Here is a 20,385-nt window from a genome sequence, read left to right as displayed (position 1 = left end):
CGAGGCTCCCCCTTTGGCCCCATTTACTTCCGAGCCCTGCGAGGCTCCACCGTGTCAATGCCCCACTCGTTCTCGAGCCCGAGTGGCTCCTCCAGTTGGTACTCCTTGTCCCCAGGGTCAGCGAGGCCCACACGACGTCCCTCAGTTGCCCAGCACTTAGTGGGTAACTGCCACGTTTAGGTTTGCCTTGGGCTCCCTGCCATGAACACTGAGACTCTGGGCCCCTTGCCCTAGAAAGGCCGCTGGCCTGTGGATGGCTATGGACTAAGACTAGAGTGATCCCTACAAGTATTCTATGTTGCACCTCTACCGGTGCTCCTGTATGTTGTGTACCTTGACCTCCTTCGCCCCCCCTCTGAATACCAGATGTCCCCTGTATGTGATTCCTAGCAGTGGTCCCTTGGCCCTGCGCTGTACCTTCTTCCCTGTAGCCCCTGCCCGTGCCCCTGGCACCTTGTACAATGTATGTTCCTATGTGTCCTGCTTAATACAGAAACTATTTTTATATATATATGGTGTGGAGTTCCTTTTGTGGGAGGTCGGGGATGTTGTTGTTGGTGGGTGCGTGCGCAAATGCTTCACATGTCCTCCGAGTTAGGCCTGGCTGCCCGCGCCGCGTTACCTAGAGGGCGAGCAGGGGTCGATTTTACATAGGAGTGGTGGTCTCTGACTGGCTGGGGTGCAAGTCCTGGCCGGCCGGGGGTCTCATTTCCTACACTGGTGGCTAGCGGTGGGATCCGGACTTGTGTTTGCGCAGTACCACAATGATAACTGGCCTCCCTACAAAACTCTGTATTGTAAATGGTCGCAAAGAAAAGAGATTATTGTTTTAAGAGTTTATGTAAATGTCCGTCCTATGAAAGATGTGTTCTGGTTAGATGGCCCTAGCTAGGGAGGGTAGATCAACTCCCTAGTACAATGTGTTTTCTGGACTCACCGGAAGGGTGGGATCCAGTGGTGGCAGCATAATTATGTTCAATGTATATGGTCCCTGTCCATTCCTTAGAATAATGATACCTGTGCCACATAGGGTCAGGTCAGATTGCTAAAAAATGTCTATGAAAAATGTTAAAGATTGTTAGAAATACCCGTCCTGTGGAAAGTTTTAAGGGTTACTTAAATATCTGTTCTGTAGAAAAAAATGTACATGTATGCTGAGAGTTAGGTGTCCCTAGCTTGGGAGGGTAAATCATCTCCCTAGTGTAATATGGTTTTCTGGATTCACCAGAAGGGTGGGATCCAGTGGTGGCAGCATAATTATGTTCAATGTATATGGTCCCTGTCCATTCCTTAGAATAATGATACCTGTGCCACATAGGGTCAGGTCAGGTTGCTAAAAAATGTCTGTGGAAAATGTTAAAGATTGTTAGAAATACCCGTCCTGTGGAAAGTTTTAAGGGTTACTTAAATATCTGTTCTGTAGAAAAAAATGTACATGTATGCTGAGAGTTAGGTGTCCCTAGCTTGGGAGGGTAAATCATCTCCCTAGTGTAATATGGTTTTCTGGATTCACCAGAAGGGTGGGATCCAGTGGTGGTTGCAAAATTGAGTTCAAATATGTATGGTCCTTGTCCCTGCCCTAGAGTAATGGTACCTGTGCCCCGAGGGTCAGACTGAGGAAACAGGGGCGGTGGAAAACTGTCCTACCAGTCTAGGGAACGGTATGTACATGAATGTTGAGGTATGCTGAGTAATGGAGTATAAGTTCTCTGGGATGGGGAGCTTGCTGAATCAACGTTAATCTTGTCCTTCCTTATCCTGATGAATGTGTTGGAGGCAGCATGTGTTCCGTGCACCGCTGAATGTGGTTGATGCGTCAGGTGTCCCCCCCCCTTTTTGCCCTGCTAATTGTGTTTGATGCATCATGCGTTCCGTACCCCACTGAATGTGGTTTAGGCGTCAGGTGTCGCCCTGGCTGAATTTATGTTAAGTTGTATCCCGGACAAGGAAGACCTGCTGGCTCGGCCGCGGCTTGCCTTGGGGAGAGCTGAACCTTGAGACCTGCTGGCACTGCTGCAGCTCGTTTTGTTTAAGTTATGGTAGTTGTATCCCGGACAAGGAAGACCTGCTGGCTCGGCCGCGGCTTGCCTTGGGGAGAGCTGAACCTCGAGACCTGCTGGCACGGCCGCGGCTCGTTTTGTTGAATTCATGTTAGTTGTATCCCAGACAAGGAAGACCTGCTGGCTCGGCCGCGGCTTGCCTTGGGGAGAGCTGAACCTTGAGACCGGCTAGTACTGCCGCGGCTCGTTTTGTCGAATTTATGTTGAGTTGTATCCCGGACAAGGAAGACCTGCTGGCTCGGCCGCGGCTTGCCTTGGGGAGAGCTGAACGCTTAGTTCCCAGGTGGAAGACCAGTGGAGGAAGGAAGTTCCAAGACTGTTAGGAAAGTGTGTTCTGAGGGTGTTTCTCCTGGGAGAACGCGGAACCTCAGAAGTAGAGGTAGGGTGGGGCATTCTTGCCCGTGACCTCTGGCAAGCCTGAGGGTGTGGACCCTAGGTGGAAGGAACAGTGGTAGTCGTGGCTACCCTGAGAAAGGGAGTGGAGAAGGGCTATTGTGGGCCCGGGGTTACCACCCCCCACTTCGGATTTGCAGGGACCAGTGGTATCTGGGTGGCCTAGGGCCTGGTCCCAGTCACGGACAACTAAGGCGTGCCAGGGGGGTGGCCTGGTTGGACCTATGTCTTTCTTATTTTTTTTTATTTTTTTATTTTTCTTGATTTTTAGCCCGTGTGTGTCTATCGGCCCAGGTAGGCATCGAACTGGAGGGTGTCTCGGTAGCGCGAGCCACGTCCATGTTCTACCGCCCTGCAGCAGGGAAGTCCATCACGGTAGTGATTGGTCTACCCGGCGTTTGGGCTGGGAGGGGCATGTGTTGGACGTGGCCCATCTGGCAGGTCCGCCCCTGAAGTTTTTATGGTCTATGTAACCTGGGGAGGGTGATTTCCCCTCTGAGTGAGTGTGAGGAGAGAGCGACCTACCCTTCCATAGGAATGCATGGGGAATGGATGAGTCCTGGGTAGTTCCCGGTGCGTAGGGTGTGCAGGGTCAAGTCTGGTATGTATGAACTCGTGAGATTGAATGCTGCGCAACGGTATATGAGGTATGAGTGTGTCTAGTGTAGAAGTCCCCCTTTTGGAAGTTGGCATATTTGTGGAATATGTGCCTGGAGTATGATTGGCCGGGGCTGGCTGGTGAGCCTGGCTCCCAGGATCTGGGAGGGTCTGCCCCGGTGGTGAATGGAGTGTTTAGCATGCTGATGTGAGGGGAGGAGTGAGCCTGGGTCTGCTTGTGGATTGACTGTCTGGTTTGAGTGTCATGAATGAGGCTGGGTTTTCCCCAGACAATGCTGGCTCCACCCCCTGGGGTGCGGCTGATGTTCCTAGCCTGGCCAGTGTAAAGAATCCCCCATAACCAGTTCCAGCTGGTTCTCCCCCTGCCTGCCCCTTCAGACCAAGAATGTGTGTATAAAAAGGGTGCTGTGACACTCTGGGTTTGTTCTTGTTCTCAAACTTGAATCTACCAGGAGCTGCTGCTGCTTGGGCTCAGGGTTGGTTTGCCTCCCTGGGCCCTGCCCTACTCCTGGACTCCTGATGGTTTTCCCCCTCCGAGGAGCGGCTACGCTCCACCTAAGGTCCTAGACTCCCTATGGGCTTTTGCAACCTTCATCTGGCCTCTGGGGAGCGCTTTTCTCCTGATCCCTAGCGCTGAGAGCGCGGCATCTATACCCTAGCGCTTGGGAGCGCTGGATTCATCGAGCCGGTGCCACCCGGCATTTGCCCTGCCCCACGGAGTTGCCAGACGCCCAGCGAGTGCCTACCTCGCCTACCCCCTTGCATGGCATGTCTACGAGGGAGCCTACTCCTCGCTACCTCCCCGAGTTCACCGCTGCAGCCCGGAGTCGGCTGTGGAGGCGCTGTGCCCGCCTCCCTATCCAGGGCCGCGCTGCCATTGGCGGCCCCGGAGAAAGCATTGCCGCCCCGCCATTGGTCCCGGCCGCCGGGACTCCTGCCGCGTCATTGCGGGGCCGCGCAGGGATTGGCCCGACCTTGGAGGGCTTCCCCAGGCGCACCCGGCAGTCGAGGGCTCTCCCGGAGGAGGGAGCGCCGCCATCGCGATGCCGAAGAGCTGAGGCCCCATGGAGCCGCCGCCTCTAACAACGGGTGAGTGCGGGCGGGCTACGGGACGCTCCTCTGCCTTGGGGGGTGCTGTGGGTCCGCGAGGCCTCCTCCCTGGGCCCCAGAGTCCGGAAGGACTCCCACGATGCTTCGCCTACGGCTCCTCCTTCCTTGAGCCCCAGAGAGGCTCCCTCTTGGCCCCCTTCATCGCTGAGCCCGGCGAGGCTCCCCCTTTGGCCCTCTTTGCTTCTGAGCCCGGCGAGGCTCCCCCTTTGGCCCTCTTTGCTTCTGAGCCCGGCGAGGCTCCCCCTTTGGCCCTCTTTGCTTCTGAGCCCGGCGAGGCTCCCCCTTTGGCCCTCTTTGCTTCTGAGCCCGGCGAGGCTCCCCCTTTGGCCCCATTTACTTCCGAGCCCTGCGAGGCTCCACCGTGTCAATGCCCCACTCGTTCTCGAGCCCGAGTGGCTCCTCCAGTTGGTACTCCTTGTCCCCAGGGTCAGCGAGGCCCACACGACGTCCCTCAGTTGCCCAGCACTTAGTGGGTAACTGCCACGTTTAGGTTTGCCTTGGGCTCCCTGCCATGAACACTGAGACTCTGGGCCCCTTGCCCTAGAAAGGCCGCTGGCCTGTGGATGGCTATGGACTAAGACTAGAGTGATCCCTACAAGTATTCTATGTTGCACCTCTACCGGTGCTCCTGTATGTTGTGTACCTTGACCTCCTTCGCCCCCCCTCTGAATACCAGATGTCCCCTGTATGTGATTCCTAGCAGTGGTCCCTTGGCCCTGCGCTGTACCTTCTTCCCTGTAGCCCCTGCCCGTGCCCCTGGCACCTTGTACAATGTATGTTCCTATGTGTCCTGCTTAATACAGAAACTATTTTTATATATATATGGTGTGGAGTTCCTTTTGTGGGAGGTCGGGGATGTTGTTGTTGGTGGGTGCGTGCGCAAATGCTTCACATGTCCTCCGAGTTAGGCCTGGCTGCCCGCGCCGCGTTACCTAGAGGGCGAGCAGGGGTCGATTTTACATAGGAGTGGTGGTCTCTGACTGGCTGGGGTGCAAGTCCTGGCCGGCCGGGGGTCTCATTTCCTACAGAGAGGAAAAACAAAGACAAAGGGAGCTCGAGGAAAAGAAACTGGCATATGAACACGAGCGCAAATTAGCCGAGATAGACTTACGCAAGCAGAACAAAGAATTAGGGGTGCCCGAGCAACCCCGCACCCCAGGGGCAACAGAGAAAAAGGTACACATCCCCAAGGATGTCGTTCGAGAATACTTCCGAGAGGACGACATCCAGCAATGGTTTAAGGCCTACGAAATCGCTATGACCGCCCACCGGATCGTTCGAAGCGACTGGGGAGCCGGTCTATGGGGGAGATTCCTCAATGCGGGCCGCGATGCCCTGCTGCAGCTCCCGGACCACCAGATGACCTCCTATGACCACATGAAAGCTGCACTCCTCACCCGCTATGGGCTCACACCCGAGATGTACCGTCAGAGGTTCCGAGACTGCACCCGCATCCCGGGTACAACTTGGGTGGACTATGTGAACTATTTTAGCCGAGCCTTCGAGGGCTGGATCAAAGGAAGCAATGTCACAACTTACGAACAACTCTTCAATCTCATGGTATGGGAGCATCTATCGAACAATTGCTTCATTGAGCTCCGCCAGCACCTCCTCGACAGCAAATTGACCGATCCACGGCAGCTCGCAGCCGAAGCTGACCGGTGGGAAATCACCAGAGTGGGCCGAAATGGGTCCTATGAACAGAGCCGGAACAACAACGGTCAGCACCGTCCCCGAGGAGGAGGAGGGGGCCAAGGACGCGGAAGAGACAACGCTCCGGTCGCCCCCGCTACCAGCACCACCCCCCCGGCCAACCGGGGCAGCACCCCGGCGCGACCGGGATACCGAGCCAATGTCACGTGCCATCGATGCCAACGAGTCGGCCACTATGCAAACGACCCAAACTGCCCACAGTACCAGAGCCCAAGACCCCGCCAAGTAGCCGCTGCTGCTCTGGGGGAAGAACAGATCTCAGAGGAGCAAGAAGAATATGAGCAAGAGCATCAAGAATGGGAGCCAGCCGCCATGGCTCTAGCATGCTTAGGGGGGAAAGACATGGTCCCGCGGGTCCCCCTACCCGCTAACACCCAGAAGTACAGCCAATGGGTGAGCATCAATGGACGCCAGGCCGAAGCCCTCCGTGACACCGGGGCCAGTGTAACAGCCGTCCGCTGTCACCTGGTGGCCCCAGAACAGTTCCTACCAAACATTCTCTGCCCTGTCCGTTCAGCCGATAACTCGGAAAGCCTGTGCCGAGTGGCCTGCGTCCCTTTCGAATGGGGAGGGGTCTCCGGCATGTTGAAAGTGACGGTCCGAGATGATGCCCCCGTAGACTGCCTCCTGGGAAATGACCTTGAAAGCTCTCCGTGGGCAGCCGTAGAACGAAGAGAACACCTGGGGATGTTAGGCATCCCGGACTGGGCGTGCGTCACCACCCGGTCCATGGCCGCCCGTGCCAATCCCCGACCCGAGGAACCCGAATGGCCGGCGCCTCCTCCTCCGGTCGCCCCAGTCGAAACCACCGACCGTGACGTCCCCCCAGAACCAGCTCAACCTCCAGACCTCGCTGGCCTCGACCAGTGGCCTCAAGAGGGGGGGCCCACACAAGAGCAGTTTCGCCAAGAACAGAAGACCTGTCCCTCCCTCGAGGGACTCCGCCAACAAGCCCTCGCCCAAAGCGCAGGGGATACCTCCGGAACACATTGGATCTACTGGGACAATGATCTGCTATACAGTGAACAAAGGATCGCGGAGTTGGGGGCCAGCCGAGTGCTAGTGGTGCCCCTCCGTTTTAGAGACTTTCTGCTAAACCTGGCCCACGATGTCCCCCTGGCTGGACACCTGGGCCAGGATAAAACATACAGCCGCCTGGTGACCCACTTCTTCTGGCCCAAAATGAGGAACGATGTACTCCAGCATTGCCGATCTTGCCCCACGTGCCAAGCCAGTGGAAAGAGCGGCCGCAAACTAAAAGCCCCCGTGCAACCATTTCCCGTGGTCACCACCCCGTTCGAAAGGGTCGGGATAGATATTGTGGGGCCCCTGGACCCGCGTACGAAACAAGGACATCGGTTCATCCTGGTGCTAGTGGACCACGCCACCCGCTACCCCGAGGCTGTTCCCCTGCGAACTGTGACAGCCCCGGTAGTCGGCCGGGCCCTGATGGGGATCTTCTCCCGTGTGGGCTTCCCCCGAGAAGTCGTCAGCGACAGAGGCACGAACTTTATTTCCAAATATATGAAGTCCCTCTGGCAACAGTGTGGGGTCACCTACCGATTCACGACCCCCTATCACCCTCAAGGAAACGGACTCGTTGAGCGGTTCAACCGCACGCTCAAAGGGATGATTGGGGGGTTAGAAGAGCCCCTCCGTCGCCAGTGGGATGTGCTGCTGCCGTGCCTCCTCTTCGCATATCGAGAGGTCCCCCAGAAGTCCCTCGGCTTCAGCCCGTTTGAACTACTGTATGGACATCCAGTACGGGGGCCGCTCAGTCTAGTCAAGGAAGGCTGGGAGATGCCCCCTCTAAAGAACCCCCCAGATGTCTTCAAGTACCTCCTAACCCTCCGCAACCAGACCCGACGGTTCAGAGAGCTGGCAAAAGCCAACTTGGAGGCCAGTCAAGAGGACATGAAAAAGTGGTATAACCGGAATGCCTCCTCCATCGAATTTGAATCTGGGCAACAGGTATGGGTGATGTCCCCCACCGAACCCTGCGCCCTGCAAGACAAGTGGACGGGACCCTTCAAAGTAGTCGAGCGCAAGGGTCCTGCTACCTATCTCATCGACATGGAATCTTCACGGAACCCCCTCCGGGTCCTCCACGCTAATAGACTGAAACCCCACTTTGTGCGTTCAGAACTCAGCCTCCTGATGGCCACCGACAATGGAGCCGAAGAAGACTCCGAACCCCTCCCTGACCTCCTACGGACTCGGGAGAAAGACGGCTCCGTGGATGGGGTCCGACTCTCGGAGGCCCTCACCCGGGAACAACACCAAGAGTGTCGAGACCTTCTGGTGCAGTTCGCCAGCCTGTTTTCCCTCACCCCAGGTGTCACTTCCTGGTGTGTGCACGACGTGGACACGGGGGACAGCCCCCCTATCCGCCACCGGGCATACCGCGTACCAGATCGGGTACGGGCCTGCATCCAGGAAGAAGTAACCAAAATGCTCACGCTCGGGGTCATCGAGCCCTCAGACAGCCCCTGGGCCAGCCCAGTAGTACTGGTCCCCAAAGCAGCCACTCCCGGCGCCACACCAGAACTCCGGTTCTGCGTCGACTACCGGGGCTTGAATGCAGTCACCAGAACAGACGCACATCCCATCCCCCGGGCAGACGAACTGATCGACCGCATGGGAGCTGCCCGCTACCTCAGTATTTTCGACCTGACGGCGGGCTACTGGCAGATCGGCCTCACACCCCGGGCCCAAGAACGTTCTGCATTTTCCACCCCTGATGGCCATTACCATTTCAAGGTCATGCCCTTCGGCATGAAGAATGCTCCAGCAACCTTTCAGCGGCTCGTCAATCAGGTCTTGACCGACCATCGACCCCTGCAGTGGCTGATGCAGATGCGGGGGGAAAACCCGAAACTACTACGTTGGTCCATCTCCCTACAAGGGATGGACTTCACTGTTGAACACCGGCCTGGGCCAGATCACGCCAACGCGGATGGCCTGTCCCGCTTTTTCCGCCTCGACGAGGAGAGTCCCCAAGAGGATGGGTGACTCTCCCCGCCTTCAGCTGGGGGGGACGCATGTTGGACAGGCCACATGAAGGGCCGCTTCCCCCTCGGCCCGACCAGGCCCGAGCCCAGTCACGCAAGTGCCACACACCACCACTGCACGTTTTCCGTCCCTTCCGGGACCCTTGCCTCTGAACATATCGACCTCGTGGGCCCGATCCACTACTGGCCCGCGCGCCCAGCCTGGGCGCCATCTTGGACACTCCGCCACGAGGCCGCCTGGCCCCCGATCGACCTCAACCCTGGGCCTGGCCAGGCCTCAGACATCCCGGCACCACCATCCACCCAGGAGGTGAGCGGGCTACTTGGCAGGTCAATGGGAGAAAGAGGTGTCGATGGTTCTCCCCCGCCAGGTGCCGCTCGCCCACAGCCTCCCCGGGCGCTGGCTCCACCCCTCTGCTGGGTGTCTGGACTCCCTCATCCCGGACCTCCCGACCTCCAAGTGCGAGGGTCCGGACATCAAAGGGCACCAGCCCTATAACTGGGGCAGCTCCAGAGCAGGAAGGCAGTTGTATCCTGGAGTCGAGAGACGCAGAGAAATACTCATCCTTGACGGACTACTGGCGCTGCCGTAGCTCTGCCTTGCGCATCATCGTCCTGCCTGCTGGCGCTGCCGCAACCTTCGTAATCCTTCATCGTCGTCGGGACCTGCTGGCGTGGCCGCGGACCGTTTGTAACCACCATCTTCATCGGGACCTGCTGGCTCCGCCGCGGACCGTCGCTTCTTCCGTCCATCTCGGGACCTGCTGGCTCCGCCGCGGCCCGATCATCTAGAACGCCGAGCTCGAGGATTGAGAGCTATTTCCCTGCACACCTTTAGCACAAGAGTCAGTGCATGTGGGGGTGAACCCTGCACACCTTTAGCACAAGAGTCAGTGCGTGTGGGGGTGAACCCTGCACACCTTTAGCACAAGAGTCAGTGCGTGTGAGGGTGAACCCTGCACACCTTTAGCACAAGAGTCAGTGCATGTGGGGGTGAACCCTGCACTGCTTTAGCACAAGAGTCAGTGCATGTGGGGGTGAACCCTGCACACCTTTAGCACAAGAGTCAGTGCATGTGTGAGTGAACCCTGCACACCTTTAGTACAAGAGTCAGTGCATGTGGGGGTGAACCCTGCACACCTTTAGCACAAGAGTCGGTGCATGTGGGGGTGAACCCTGCACACCTTTAGCACAAGAGTCAGTGCATGTGGGGGTGAACCCTGCACACCTTTAGCACAAGAGTCAGTGCATGTGGGGCTGAACCCTGCACACCTTTAGCACAAGAGTCACTGCATGTGAGGGTGAACCCTGCACACCATTAGCACAAGAGTCAGTGCGTGTGGGGCTGAACCCTGCACACCTTTAGCACAAGAGTCAGTGCATGTGGGGGTGAACCCTGCACACCTTTAGCACAAGAGGCAGTGCATGTGGGGGTGAACCCTGCACACCTTTAGCACAAGAGTCAGTGCATGTGGGGGTGAACCCTGCACACCTTTAGCACAAGAGTCAGTGCATGTGGGGGTGAACCCTGCACACCTTTAGCACAAGAGTCAGTGCATGTGGGGCTGAACCCTGCACACCTTTAGCACAAGAGTCACTGCATGTGAGGGTGAACGCTGCACACCTTTAGCACAAGAGTCAGTGCGTGTGGGGGTGAACCCTGCACACCTTTAGTACAAGAGTCAGTGCATGTGGGGGTGAACCCTGCACACCTTTAGTACAAGAGTCAGTGCATGTGGGGGTGAACCCTGCACACCTTTAGCACAAGAGTCAGTGCATGTGGGGGTGAACCCTGCACACCTTGAGCACAAGAGTCAGTGCATGTGGGGTGAACCCTGCACACCTTTAGCACAAGAGTCCGTGCATGTGGGGCTGAACCCTGCACACCTTTAGCACAAGAGTCAGTGCATGTGGGGTGAACCCTGCACACCTTTAGCACAAGAGTCAGTGCATGTGGGGCTGAACCCTGCACACCTTTAGCACAAGAGTCACTGCATGTGAGGGTGAACCCTGCACACCTTTAGCACAAGAGTCCGTGCATGTGGGGGTGAACCCTGCACACCTTTAGCACAAGAGTCAGTGCATGTGTGGGTGAACCCTGCACACCTTTAGCACAAGAGTCCGTGCATGTGGGGGTGAACCCTGCACACCTTTAGCACAAGAGTCAGTGCATGTGGGGGTGAACCCTGCACACCTTTAGCACAAGAGTCCGTGCATGTGGGGGTGAACCCTGCACACCTTTAGCACAAGAGTCAGTGCATGTGGGGCTGAACCCTGCACACCTTTAGCACAAGAGTCACTGCATGTGGGGGTGAACCCTGCACACCTTTAGCACAAGAGTCCGTGCATGTGGGGGTGAACCCTGCACACCTTTAGCACAAGAGTCAGTGCATGTGTGGGTGAACCCTGCACACCTTTAGCCAAGTGTCAGTGCATGTGGGGCTGAACCCTGCACACCTTTAGCACAAGAGTCCGTGCATGTGGGGGTGAACCCTGCACACCTTTAGCACAAGAGTCAGTGCATGTGGGGTGAACCCTGCACAGCTTTAGCACAAGAGTCAGTGCATGTGGGGGTGAACCCTGCACACCTTTAGCACAAGAGTCAGTGCATGTGGGGCTGAACCCTGCACACCTTTAGCACAAGAGTCAGTGCGTGTGGGGGTGAACCCTGCACACCTTTAGTACAAGAGTCAGTGCATGTGGGGGTGAACCCTGCACACCTTTAGTACAAGAGTCAGTGCATGTGGGGGTGAACCCTGCACACCTTTAGCACAAGAGTCCGTGCATGTGGGGGTGAACCCTGCACACCTTTAGTACAAGAGTCAGTGCATGTGGGGGTGAACCCTGCACACCTTTAGTACAAGAGTCAGTGCATGTGGGGGTGAACCCTGCACACCTTTAGCACAAGAATCTGTGCATGTGGGGGTGAACCCTGCACACCTTTAGCACAAGAGTCAGTGCATGTGGGGGGAACCCTGCACACCTTTAGCACAAGAGTCCGTGCATGTGGGGGTGAACCCTGCACACCTTTAGCATGTGTCAGTGCATGTGGGGCTGAACCCTGCACACCTTTAGCACAAGAGTCAGTGCATGTGGGGGTGAACCCTGCACACCTTTAGCACAAGAGTCAGTTCATGTGAGGGTGAACCCTGCACACCTTGAGGACAAGAGTCCGTGCATGTGGGGGTGAACCCTGCACACCTTTAGCACAAGAGTCCGTGCATGTGGGGGTGAACCCTGCGCACCTTTAGCACAAGAGTCAGTGCATGTGGGGGTGAACCCTGCACACCTTTAGTACAAGAGTCAGTGCATGTGGGGTGAACCCTGCACACCTTTAGCACAAGAGTCAGTGCATGTGGGGGTGAGCCCTGCACACCTTTAGCACAAGAGTCCGTGCATGTGGGGGTGAACCCTGCACACCTTTAGCACAAGAGTCAGTGCATGTGGGGCTGAACCCTGCACACCTTTAGCACAAGAGTCCGTGCATGTGGGGGTGAACCCTGCACACCTTTAGCACAAGAGTCCGTGCATGTGGGGGTGAACCCTGCACACCTTTAGTACAAGAGTCAGTGCATGTGGGGGTGAACCCTGCACACCTTTAGCACAAGAGTCCGTGCATGTGGGGGTGAACCCTGCACACCTTTAGTACAAGAGTCAGTGCATGTGAGGGTGAACCCTGCACACCTTTAGTACAAGAGTCCGTGCATGTGTGAGTGAACCCTGCACACCTTTAGCACAAGAGTCCGTGCATGTGGGGGTGAACCCTGCACACCTTTAGCAAAAGAGTCCGTGCATGTGGGGGTGAACCCTGCACACCTTTAGTACAAGAGTCAGTGCATGTGGGGGTGAACCCTGCACACCTTTAGTACAAGAGTCCGTGCATGTGTGAGTGAACCCTGCACACCTTTAGCACAAGAGTCCGTGCATGTGGGGGTGAACCCTGCACACCTTTAGCAAAAGAGTCCGTGCATGTGGGGGTGAACCCTGCACACCTTTAGTACAAGAGTCCGTGCATGTGTGAGTGAACCCTGCACACCTTTAGCACAAGAGTCAGTGCATGTGGGGCTGAACCCTGCACACCTTCAGCACAAGAGTCAGTGCATGTGGGGGGAACCCTACACACCTTTAGCACAAGAGTCAGTGCATGTGGGGGTGAACCCTGCACACCTTTAGCACAAGAGTCAGTGCATGTGGGGCTGAACCCTGCACACCTTTAGCACAAGAGTCGGTGCATGTGGGGGTGAACCCTGCACACCTTTAGCACAAGAGTCAGTGCATGTGGGGGTGAACCCTGCACACCTTTAGCACAAGAGTCAGTGCATGTGGGGGTGAACCCTGCACTCCTTTAGCACAAGAATCTGTGCATGTGGGGGTGAACCCTGCACACCTTTAGCACAAGAGTCAGTGCATGTGTGAGTGAACCCTGCACTCCTTTAGCACAAGAATCTGTGCATGTGGGGGTGAACCCTGCACACCTTTAGCACAAGAGTCAGTGCATGTGGGGGTGAACCCTGCACTCCTTTAGCACAAGAATCTGTGCATGTGGGGGTGAACCCTGCACACCTTTAGCACAAGAGTCAGTGCATGTGTGAGTGAACCCTGCACTCCTTTAGCACAAGAGTCAGTGCATGTGTGAGTGAACCCTGCACTCCTTTAGCACAAGAGTCAGTGCATGTGGGGGTGAACCCTGCACACCTTTAGCACAAGAATCTGTGCATGTGGGGGTGAACCCTGCACACCTTTAGCACAAGAGTCAGTGCATGTGTGAGTGAACCCTGCACTCCTTTAGCACAAGAGTCAGTGCATGTGGGGTGAACCCTGCACACCTTTAGCACAAGAGTCCGTGCATGTGAGGGTGAACCCTGCACACCTTTAGCACAAGAGTCAGTGCATGTGGGGGTGAACCCTGCACACCTTTAGCACAAGAGTCAGTGCATGTGTGAGTGAACCCTGCACTCCTTTAGCACAAGAGTCAGTGCATGTGGGGTGAACCCTGCACACCTTTAGCACAAGAGTCCGTGCATGTGGGGGTGAACCCTGCACACCTTTAGCACAAGAGTCAGTGCATGTGGGGGTGAACCCTGCACACCTTTAGCACAAGAGTCGGTGCATGGGGGGTGAACCCTGCACACCTTTAGCACAAGAGTCAGTGCATGTGGGGGTGAACCCTGCACACCTTTAGCACAAGAGTCCGTGCATGTGGGGGTGAACCCTGCACACCTTTAGCACAAGAGTCAGTGCATGTGGGGGTGAACCCTGCACACCTTTAGCACAAGAGTCAGTGCATGTGGGGTGAACCCTGCACACCTTTAGCACAAGAGTCAGTGCATGTGGGGTGAACCCTGCACACCTTTAGCACAAGAGTCAGTGCATGTGGGGGTGAACCCTGCACACCTTTAGCACAAGAGTCCGTGCATGTGGGGGTGAACCCTGCACACCTGTAGCACAAGAGTCAGTGCATGTGGGGGTGAACCCTGCACACCTTTAGCACAAGAGTCAGTGCATGTGGGGCTGAACCCTGCACACCTTTAGCACAAGAGTCCGTGCATGCGTGAGTGAACCCTGCACTCCTTTAGCACAAGAGTCCGTGCATGTGGGGGTGAACCCTGCACACCTTTAGCACAAGAGTCCGTGCATGTGGGGGTGAACCCTGCACACCTTTAGCACAAGAGTCAGTGCATGTGGGGTGAACCCTGCACACCTTTAGCACAAGAGTCCGTGCATGTGAGGGTGAACCCTGCACACCTTTAGCACAAGAGTCAGTGCATGTGGGGGTGAACCCTGCACACCTTTAGCACAAGAATCTGTGCATGTGGGGGTGAACCCTGCACACCTTTAGCACAAGAGTCCGTGCATGTGGGGGTGAACCCTGCACACCTTTAGCACAAGAGTCAGTGCATGTGTGGGTGAACCCTGCACACCTTTAGCCAAGTGTCAGTGCATGTGGGGCTGAACCCTGCACACCTTTAGCACAAGAGTCCGTGCATGTGGGGGTGAACCCTGCACACCTTTAGCACAAGAGTCAGTGCATGTGAGGGTGAACCCTGCACACCTTGAGCACAAGAGTCAGTGCATGTGGGGGTGAACCCTGCACACCTTTAGCACAAGAGTCAGTGCATGTGGGGGGAACCCTGCACACCTTTAGCACAAGAGTCAGTGCATGTGGGGCTGAACCCTGCACACCTTTAGCACAAGAGTCCGTGCATGTGGGGCTGAACCCTGCACTCCTTTGCACAAGAGTCAGTGCATGTGGGGGTGAACCCTGCACACCTTTAGCACAAGAGTCCGTGCATGTGGGGGTGAACCCTGCACACCTTTAGCACAAGAGTCCGTGCATGTGGGGCTGAACCCTGCACTCCTTTGCACAAGAGTCAGTGCATGTGGGGTGAACCCTGCACACCTTTAGCACAAGAGTCAGTGCATGTGGGGTGAACCCTGCACACCTTTAGCACAAGAGTCAGTGCATGTGGGGGTGAACCCTGCACACCTTTAGCAAAAGAGTCGGTGCATGTGGGGGTGAACCCTGCACACCTTTAGTACAAGAGTCAGTTCATGTGGGGGTGAACCCTGCACACCTTTAGCACAAGAGTCCGTGCATGTGGGGGTGAACCCTGCACACCTTTAGCACAAGAGTCCGTGCATGTGGGGGTGAACCCTGCACACCTTTAGCACAAGAGTCAGTGCATGTGGGGTGAACCCTGCACACCTTTAGCACAAGAGTCCGTGCATGTGAGGGTGAACCCTGCACACCTTTAGTACAAGAGTCAGTTCATGTGGGGGTGAACCCTGTACACCTTTAGCACAAGAGTCCGTGCATGTGGGGCTGAACCCTGCACACCTTTAGCACAAGAGTCAGTGCATGTGGGGCTGAACCCTGCACACCTTTAGCACAAGAGTCAGTGCATGTGGGGGTGAACCCTGCACACCTTTAGCACAAGAGTCAGTGCATGTGGGGGGAACCCTGCACACCTTTAGCACAAGAGTCCGTGCATGTGGGGGTGAACCCTGCACACCTTTAGCACAAGAGTCCGTGCATGTGGGGGTGAACCCTGCACACCTTTAGCACAAGAGTCCGTGCATGTGGGGCTGAACCCTGCACACCTTTAGCACAAGAGTCAGTGCATGTGGGGGTGAACCCTGCACACCTTTAGCACAAGAGTCCGCGCATGTGGGGGTGAACCCTGCACACCTTTAGCACAAGAGTCCGTGCATGTGGGGGTGAACCCTGCACACCTTTAGCACAAGAGTCAGTGCATGTGGGGCTGAACCCTGCACACCTTTAGCACAAGAGTCAGTGCATGTGGGGGTGAACCCTGCACACCTTTAGCACAAGAGTCAGTGCATGTGGGGTGAACCCTGCACACCTTTAGCACAAGAGTCAGTGCATGTGGGGGTGAACCCTGCACACCTTTAGCACAAGAGTCCGTGCATGTGGGGGTGAACCCTGCACACCTTTAGCACAAGAGTCAGTGCATGTGTGGGTGAACCCTGCACACCTTTAGCACAAGAGTCAGTGCATGTGTGAGTGAACCCTGCACTCCTTTAGCACAAGAGTCAGTGCATGTGGGGGTGAACCCTGCACACCTTTAGCACAAGAGTCCGTGCATGTGGGGGTGAACCCTGCACACCTTTAGCACAAGAGTCCGTGCATGCGTGAGTGAACCCTGCACACCTTTAGCACAAGAGTCAGTGCGTGTGGGGGTGAACCCTGCACACCTTTAGTACAAGAGTCCGTGCATGTGGGGTGAACCCTGCACACCTTTAGCACAAGAGTCCGTGCATGTGGGGGTGAACCCTGCACACCTTTAGCACAAGAGTCAGTGCATGTGGGGTAAACCCTGCACACCTTTAGCACAAGAGTCAGTGCATGTGGGGGTGAACCCTGCACACCTTTAGCACAAGAGTCCGTGCATGCGTGAGTGAACCCTGCACACCTTTAGCACAAGAGTCAGTGCATGTGGGGGTGAACCCTGCACACCTGTAGCACAAGAGTCAGTGCATGTGGGGGTGAACCCTGCACACCTGTAGCACAAGAGTCAGTGCATGTGGGGGTGAACCCTGCACGCCTTTAGCACAAGAGTCAGTGCGTGTGGGGGTGAACCCTGCACACCTTTAGCACAAGAGTCAGTGCATGTGGGGTGAACCCTGCACACCTTTAGCACAAGAGTCCGTGCATGTGGGGGTGAACCCTGCACACCTTTAGCACAAGAGTCAGTGCATGTGGGGTGAACCCTGCACACCTTTAGCACAAGAGTCAGTGCATGTGGGGGTGAACCCTGCACACCTTTAGCACAAGAGTCCGTGCATGCGTGAGTGAACCCTGCACACCTTTAGCACAAGAGTCAGTGCATGTGGGGGTGAACCCTGCACACCTTTAGCACAAGAGTCCGTGCATGTGTGAGTGAACCCTGCACACCTTTAGCACAAGAGTCAGTGCATGTGGGGCTGAACCCTGCACACCTTTAGCACAAGAGTCAGTGCATGTGGGGGTGAACCCTGCACACCTTTAGCACAAGAGTCAGTGCATGTGGGGCTGAACCCTGCACACCTTTAGCACAAGAGTCAGTGCATGTGGGGGTGAACCCTGCACACCTTTAGTACAAGAGTCGGTGCATGTGGGGGTGAACCCTGCACACCTTTAGCCAAGTGTCAGTGCATGTGAGGGTGAACCCTGCACACCTTTAGCACAAGAGTCCGTGCATGTGGGGGTGAACCCTGCACACCTTTAGCCAAGTGTCAGTGCATGTGAGGGTGAACCCTGCACACCTTTAGCACAAGAGTCAGTGCATGGGTGAGTGACCCCTGCACACCTTTAGCACAAGAGTCCGCGCATGTGGGGGTGAACCCTGCACACCTTTAGCACAAGAGTCAGTGCATGTGTGGGTGAGCCCTGCACACCTTTAGCACAAGTGTCAGTGCATGGGTGAGTGAACCCTGCACACCTTTAGCACAGGAGTCCGTGCATGTGGGGGTGAACCCTGCACACCTTTAGCACAAGAGTCAGTGCATGTGGGGCTGAACCCTGCACACCTTTAGCACAAGAGTCCGTGCATGTGGGGGTGAACCCTGCACACCTTTAGCACAAGAGTCAGTGCATGTGTGGGTGAGCCCTGCACACCTTTAGCACAAGAGTCCGTGCATGTGGGGGTGAACCCTGCACACCTTTAGCACAAGAGTCCGTGCATGTGGGGGTGAACCCTGCACACCTTTAGCACAAGAGTCAGTGCATGTGTGGGTGAGCCCTGCACACCTTTAGCACAAGTGTCAGTGCATGGGTGAGTGACCCCTGCACACCTTTAGCACAAGAGTCCGCGCATGTGGGGGTGAACCCTGCACACCTTTAGCACAAGAATCTGTGCATGTGGGGGTGAACCCTGCACACCTTTAGCACAAGAGTCCGTGCATGTGGGGGTGATCCCTGCACACCTTTAGCACAAGAGTCCGTGCATGTGGGGGTGAACCCTGCACACCTTTAGCACAAGAGTCCGTGCATGTGGGGGTGAACCCTGCACACCTTTAGCACAAGAGTCAGTGCATGTGGGGTGAACCCTGCACACCTTTAGCACAAGAGTCAGTGCATGTGTGGGTGAGCCCTGCACACCTTTAGCACAAGTGTCCGTGCATGGGTGAGTGACCCCTGCACACCTTTAGCACAAGAGTCCGCGCATGTGGGGGTGAACCCTGCACACCTTTAGCACAAGAGCGGGCCAGGTGCATCACTACAGGTTCAAACATTACACTTTTCACCAGGCGAGAGGATTTTCCACCAGGGCCTGCCCCCCAACGCTCCCACCCGGACCCTCCACCTCATGATTCACAGAGTGAGTTACTCCTAATGGGGGGGTGCTCAGTTAACTGCAAGGTTCCTCAACAGGCCCCCCCCCCCTCTCCTCCCTCTCTTCGCCTTCTACAGGCTGCAGCGCCTTTTATCCAGTCTGTAGTTCTAGGGCTCCACCTTTCATCTATGACGTACGCCCTGCCCTCTGCCAATGGTATCTTCGCCCTACAATGACACTACTTCTCGCTGTGACCTGTTCACGTGTACTATAACCACTGCTTGCAATTGTATTAATTGAATGTTATTATAACTAAGAGACCCGTAGCCCTAATAAAGTATGTACTTTCCCTAGAACATGAAAGCAATGGTAAACAAGAAATGGGTCTGATTTCTACATGAATACAACAAGTGTGGGCTCAGGAGGTGACGTCATCACCGCGGCCTGGGGAGTGTTGTGAGCACACTGCGCCCACCTGTGCCAAAGGTGGCCATGTCCCGGCAGACCTCGCATCACCCTGCGGTGGCCTCATCTCCCATTAAAATGATGCTCAATACCCCCTGGGGCATTTCCAGGACCGCCGGGTTCATGTTTCAGGGCGACGTGTGGCTGAAACATGACTCTGCCCCTCGGATTATGTGGCATAATGCCACCTGCTTTGCACTGCACAAGCGGCGTTCCTCAGAATAGTGCGGTGCATCTTTGCACCAATCCACCATATATTGCCTGGTGAATCTTTATCAAGGAAACAAGTGAAGTCCTTTTGCACCACTTGTAATCCGGATTTGGATTTATTTAAAGCGGAGGATGAGCCGGTGACCCTTCACCCCCACCTTGTAGCAGCCCTTCCATAGCAGTGACCCTTCACCCCCACCTTGTAGCAACCTTTCCATAGCAGTGACCCTTGACCCCCACCTTGTAGCAGCCCTTCCATAGCAGTGACCCTTCACCCCCACCTTGTAGCAGCCCTTCCATAGCAGTGACCCTTCACCCCCACCTTGTAGCAGCCCTTCCATAGCAGTGACCCTTCACCCCCACCTTGTAGCAGCCCTTCCATAGCAGTGACCCTTCACCCCACCTTGTAGCAGCCCTTCCATAGCAGTGACCCTTCACCCCCACCTTGTAGCAACCTTTCCATAGCAGTGACCCTTGACCCCCACCTTGTAGCAGCCCTTCCATAGCAGTGACCCTTCACCCCCACCTTGTAGCAGCCCTTGCATAGCAGTGACCCTTCACCCCCACCTTGTAGCAGCCCTTCCATAGCAGTGACCCTTCACCCCCACCTTGTAGCAGCCCTTCCATAGCAGTGACCCTTCACCCCCACCTTGTAGCAGCCCTTCGATAGCAGTGACCCTTCACCCCCACCTTGTAGCAACCTTTCCATAGCAGTGACCCTTCACCCCCACCTTGTAGCAGCCCTTCCATAGCAGTGACCCTTCACCTCCACCTTGTAGCAGCCCTTCCATAGCAGTGACCCTTCACCCCCACCTTGTAACAGCCCTTCCATAGCAGTGACCCTTCACCACCACCTTGTAGCAACCTTTCCATAGCAGTGACCCTTCACCCCCACCTTGTAGCAGCCCTTCCATAGCAGTGACCCTTCACCCCCACCTTGTAGCAGCCCTTCCATAGCAGTGACCCTTCACCCCCACCTTGTAGCAGCCCTTCCATAGCAGTGACCCTTCACGGCGGAGCCAGCAGGTC

General features: G+C 56.0%; 1 protein-coding gene across 1 annotated transcript in view; it reads right to left on the bottom strand.

The window, feature by feature from the left end:
* The window catches only part of PLD2 (phospholipase D2), a 476,181-nt gene that overhangs the window by 420,070 nt on the left and 35,726 nt on the right, over positions 1 to 20,385 (bottom strand). The window lies entirely within an intron of this gene.

Source organism: Lissotriton vulgaris, chromosome 12 (genome assembly GCF_964263255.1).
Source record: "Lissotriton vulgaris chromosome 12, aLisVul1.2, whole genome shotgun sequence".
Classification (NCBI taxonomy): Eukaryota; Metazoa; Chordata; class Amphibia; order Caudata; family Salamandridae; genus Lissotriton; species Lissotriton vulgaris.
The sequence above is the reverse complement of the archived record's forward strand: the minus strand, read 5'-3'. Positions and strand labels throughout refer to the sequence as shown.